Genomic DNA, 6,000 nt, shown 5'->3' on the forward strand with positions numbered 1-6,000 from the left:
TGGCATCTTTAGTGCTAATCCTGCGCCACTCTACTGAACTCTACCTATCGATTCGACCGATTGCTCTTCCTTCATCCTCCAAGTACACGGATGTCTGTCTCAGTAACTTGAAATTGAATTTCATGATCTGAATCTGAATAGTGAGAACTGAATGTGAGGATATATAGAGAGTTGAATTTTCAGTGAAGATCAAATTTTATTGGAATTCAGTTACAAACGAATGAATTCAATTTCAAACTATTCAGATTCAGTTTTTCAATGCAATGATTCAAATTAAACAATACAATTTCAAATTGTGTGATTCAAATTCAGTTTTTCAATGCAATTATTCAAGTTTAGCAATTCAAATTCAAATATAAATGATTCAAATTCAGTTTCTGGTGGCACATATTTCAGCCCATAATAGCCCTCCCCTGGCCACAGGAAATCTGCCTTATATGACAAACATCATCCGATTTACATGAAACTTAGAATGTGTGGTCTACATGTGATACTGAGCCGCCTCCTATAATATGACCACGCCCACTTACTCAGGCCACGCCCCATTTCATAACATTTAAACCGTTTAAGCGTAGAGTCTTGTGTGAGGTGTCATTGAACTCAGCAGAGACTTCTTTCTTCATTGGTGATGGTTTGACCCGCCCCTTATGCTTAAGCCCCGCCCCTTTCTTACAATTTGAACCATTTAAGATAGACCCTTGTGTGAGGTATCAATTAACTCAGCAGTACGGTGGCTGGGAAGTGCAATGCAACATTACAAAGAATGAAACACTTTTACAAAGCTCAAGACAAATTTACATTTTGGAAAACAAATTTACATTTTAGAAAACAAATTAACATTTTTAGAAAACAAATTTACATTTTGGAAAACAAAATAACATTTTAGAAAACAAAAGGCGCAGCAGCGAGAGAGCAGAAGAGAGCAGGCAAGTGTTCATAAACTTCTGGTGTACTTACAAACTTTCCAATCCATCATTTTATGAGTGCATAACCTATTTGTACTAGTGTAGACCTTTGGTATCATTTCGGGCATTATTAGTCATTTAAGAGATACAAACGTGGGTTCCATTAGCCCCTCGCCCTAAGCTATTCCAGCTTACCGCTTACTCACACGCTTCATTCGCCCAATGTTAGACCCAGGTGAAAAAAGCTTCTGGGGGGGTGTTTGGCTCGAGGTCGTGGTGCAAAGGACCCTAGGGTAAATTACTCCGAACCATCACTTTAATTCGAGTATATTTATAGTTTGAATTTCGTCACGCCACTTACACAACATCTAACTATATGTCTTATAAACCTAACAACGGTGTCCGATTTCAATTTAATTAATTTTTGTGAAAACTAGCCATGTGTTTCGTTAGCTGTGACTGTCCCTTCAATCCTAGCTACAAATCACGGATAGTTAGCTTCCTTTTCGGCGTAATTTGAGTAGCTATATTTACAATTTGAATTTCGTCACGCCACGTATACAACATCTAACTAAATGTTTTATAAAGCTAACAACTGTGTCAGATTTCAAGTTAATGAATTTTTGTGAATTCCAGAGGAATTCTAAGAGGAGGCTAGCTAGCTAGCTCTCATTGATAGAGCTCCATCCAGCCGCAGGCTCTATCAATGAGACTCACGGACAAGCAGCGTTTATTTCCCCAATCGTTTGTTTAAATAACTCAGTACATTATAATTACACACATTAAAAGAGTAACTGGAACCTGTGGTAAGAGAATGCTGGCGTAACAGCTCGCTGACCGCGCTTTCACTCACATACACCGGGCATTTAGCTAGCAGGAAGAGGGAGTTGCAGGCCCTGGAGCTCTGTCAGGCAGAGCGCCGTTCAGTAGTCCATTAGCCCAAAACGGTGACTTTGCGGCGGGTATGGAGTGCTGTGGGTTGCCAGCCATCTGAGCTATCACAAGCGAAGGTCTGTGAAGGAAGGCAGGCCGGGCAGCGAGGCAGCTACACAGGCAGCACCGGCGCTGAACTCCGACACACAGGCGGACAAAATTTGCAATTAGACATAAATTTTTGTAAAACGGCCCGTATTTGACCTCTACATAGTTGATTTCTTGCATAAAAAAGTCTCAGAAGTGAATTTAATGGTAAAATCGCATATGAACAATGTATACAATTTCTGAGATCTGCACAACCTAGATTCAGAAGACTAACTGATCTCAGGTCAGTTTTGTAGCCTATGCAAATGTTGGGGCGTGACAAACACAGACTAGAGCCAAATGAGGAGGAGCCGCAATAGTTGACGTCAACTATGGGGCTCGTTGAGATTCGCCCGTTTTCAGAGGCAGTTTCAAATAGTGAGATTTGCAGAGAAAAGAGGTGTCAATGGGATTTAGAGGTTCTAGTTGAGGTTCTAGTTGTCCTAGTTACCCACTAAACTATTATTATTCAGCTATGACAAGGTAAAATCAGTTTTGCATTCTATCACCCCTTTAATATAATTGGTTTTGTTTTTCCACAGGAATTGAAAAATAATTGAATTGGCTTTCTTTCATTACCGGAAGAAACATCCAGGGAGTGACATGGATAAATTGCTTTGGAAATACCTTCTGTTTTAGACAGAGTGACTCTACCAAAGATAGTGAGGTCTCTGGTAAGCCAGCGACTCAAAGACTTCTTCATATCTATTAAACGGTTGGAAAAATTAACATCTTCACTTCTAATAGCATTTTAGATAAAACTATTCCTACATATTTCACTTCAGCTTTAACCTCGAATGAAGAGATGATGGAATCCGTTGATGAGTGAATGGAAAGTAGCTCACATCTTTTAATATTAAGGGTTAATCCTGAAGCTTGAGAGAAAATCGAGACTGAACCAAGGGCAACATCCACCATAAATGTATTCCTTAAAAGGATTGCTGTGTCATCTGCAAATTGACTAATTTTAAATTCCTTATCAAATATTGAGCTCCCATGTAAGTTGGGGTTGTGATTGCTGTGCATGATAAGTGATTGGGTGGCTAGAATAAACAGTTTGGGAGAAATCAGACATCCTTGCCTAATACCGCGGAGCACTTCAAACCTAGGAGTTATACCAGGATTCAGGGACACAGAACTATATATGTCAGTATACAACATCTTAATTATTTTACAAAAGTTGTTCCCAAAACCTATAAATTCTAAGATTTCAAATTAAACAGTATCAAATGAATAAAAAAATTATATAAATGAAGAAATAAATTAAAAGCATCAGTGTCAATGAGGTCTCGATAATCAAGCATGTCTAGTAGCAATCCGGTATGATTATGTATGTTTCCACCCTTCATGAAAGCTGATTGGCACTCATCAATAATATGTGATAATCCCTCATTCAGACGATTAGCATAGACAAGTGCCAGCAATTTATAAGTTTCTCTGACAAACATGATTGTAGGCTGGATTTCTGACAGCCATTCAAACGATAACAAAACAAGTGTTGAGTTTGGGTCCACTCTCTGGTTATCGATTAGAGCGTATCCTTCCTTCAAGAATGCCCGTTTACCTGTCTTTCACCCAGGGCCGGATTGGGACTCATTTTCAGCCCTGGAGTTTCATGCCTTAGACCGGCCCACTTTAGTTCACGACTGACTATATTAAAATAATGTAATTAAAAATATAAGTCTGCAATAGGCGCACTGTTCTCTACTGCCTTGTAATTCATTGTATTTTTGAAAAATATCATTTCCAAATTGGAAATGATGATACATTATATTATATTCACTATTGTTTGTAATAATAATGGGTCACTAGTAACACTTGGGCATATAAAGTTGTTATATTGTAACTAATGTGATCACTGCAAAAAAAAAATGCTTTTCTTACTTAGTATTTTTGTCTCGTTTCCAGTCCAAATATCTAAAAAAAAAATCTTACATCAAGATGCATTTACTAAACAAGTATGAAAAAACACCTCAAAATTAAGTGACTTTTTTACTTAAAACAAGCTACATTATCTGCCAATGGGGTAAGAAAAATAATTGTTTTAGATGTAGCTTGTTTTAAGAAACGACAAAAAAACAAAATCACTTAATTTTTAGGTTGTTTTGTTTTCAGAAAACAAAACAATTTCTCATGCCATTTCACTTGTCTAGTAAATGTATCTTGAATTAAGAATATTTAGATATTTGAACTGGAAACAAGTAAGATACTAAGTAAGAAAAGCATTTTTTTCAGTGATAATGTTTGCTTATTCACACACTATGGTACAACAGCAGCTTACCTGTGTCTTTCACAGTGAGAACATTCAACTGGGTCCTGGCTCTGTTTCTGACACTAAATGAAATGTTTTACATTTATTTCTCACCACAAATATCCCCTTTTTACAAAGCTTTCAAATCAAGTCAAGTCAGTTTTATTAATGTATTGCTGAATCATCAGGTATCATTAATTATCTCAGGGCATTTTTCATTGAGCAGCGTCTTCATTACTATTAGTTCTTCTGAATGACAATCCTACCTGCCTATTCTGGTGTGTTGGGCTCATGACTGGAGCTTGGTTACGTTACCGGGCCTTGCTCTTCACTGTTAGCCACAAACCGGACTAGAGGCGGCTGCTGCTGAAGAGCTACAAGAAAAAGTTTGATACATGAACGGTGGTTTGCAGAAAACGTTGTTTTGCACGGTCGCTAGCATCTTGCACTGCTCTTAACTACCTTAACGTTAGCTTACTTACCGGCCTCGTCGTCTTCATTTGTTTTTTTGAGGAAAATGTGCTCAGTTTAGAACATTTGGCCGCGTCAGTTTCCAAAGCTTTCTTCTTTTTTATTCTGGCCTTTTCAGTGCCGCCTTTGCGCTTCCTGTTATCCATTTTTATCTGACTTTTTTTATTTTGAGCAACTTGCAAGGTGCCGTGTCGGGGGCGGGGCCAGAGAGTCAAAAGATAATCACGTCATCATTAATCTGCAGGCTGCACTCTGCGAGAAAATATTAAATATAAAAGAGTGGGACTGCGGTAAAATAATAAATAAAAAAGTAGGGGCTGCTGTAAGTGCAGGCAGCCTAGGGACAGCATCCATATTTAAACCCAGTGCCATGACAACAACGGCCCTCGCGGCCAAAAAAACAGACCGGCCCACCGGGAATTTTCCCGGTGCTCCCGATTAGCCAATCCGGGCCTGCTTTCACCTGTCTTTTACCTGTCGTTTACCTGTCTTTTACCCGTCGTTTACCTGTCTTTCACCTTTCTTTACCTGTCTTTCTGGCTTCTTGGACCAGTGGCCACAGCTTCGCACGCGCCTCCCAGTCTTCTTTCGACAAGTCATATTTAAAACGTATGTGCATGTCTTTACACAGTCTTGCATCCTTCGACTTCTTCCAAACATCATCCTGCACCGTTCCCATCCCGAACTGAATGATGATTGCTATTTGAGGTGAATGGTGTCTACAGTGTCTCACAGCCGCTCCACTGACATTGGAACAACTCTTGTCAGTATCCCAATGACAACTTCCCTCGTGTCCTCTCCTTGCCTGGGACACACATTCATACGCTTTGATGAAGTATTTATTGGACTTTAACTTATCTTTGCACTTTCAGCGACTAGAGTGAAAAAACGTTACCATTGATGTTAAAATGTATACAGGTTGGCAGGACGGTCTGAAATGTGTTGCACGGTCTTTCGCTGTACGCTTTGTTGGTAAATGAGATGTTCAAGTCACACACGTCTCGCCTTCAAATCAGTGACAAGGAAATTAATTTGGTGACGTGCGTGTGTTACGTCAACCCATTCTCACTCCCATTTGGTCAGTGGCTCTCAGAGTCACATGCTGATACAAAGTCTGGCCCGGGGGACTGCTGGGATTGGTTGAAGTCGCGGGAAACTCCGGTTATTGGTCAAATTTGCAGGAAAGTTGCATTGATTGGTCAAAATTGCGAATCACACTGAATTTGCGTTAATTGTTGTGATTGCGACATCACAATTTCTGGAATGTTAATTTGTGCATTGTGTTTCACAAGTTGCAAATTGATAGGAGACTTTTTTAGCACCAAATTTATGAATCTGACACAGAGACGCGCC

The sequence above is a fragment of the Perca fluviatilis genome, chromosome 15 (assembly GCF_010015445.1).
Source record: "Perca fluviatilis chromosome 15, GENO_Pfluv_1.0, whole genome shotgun sequence".
Lineage (NCBI taxonomy): Eukaryota > Metazoa > Chordata > Actinopteri > Perciformes > Percidae > Perca > Perca fluviatilis.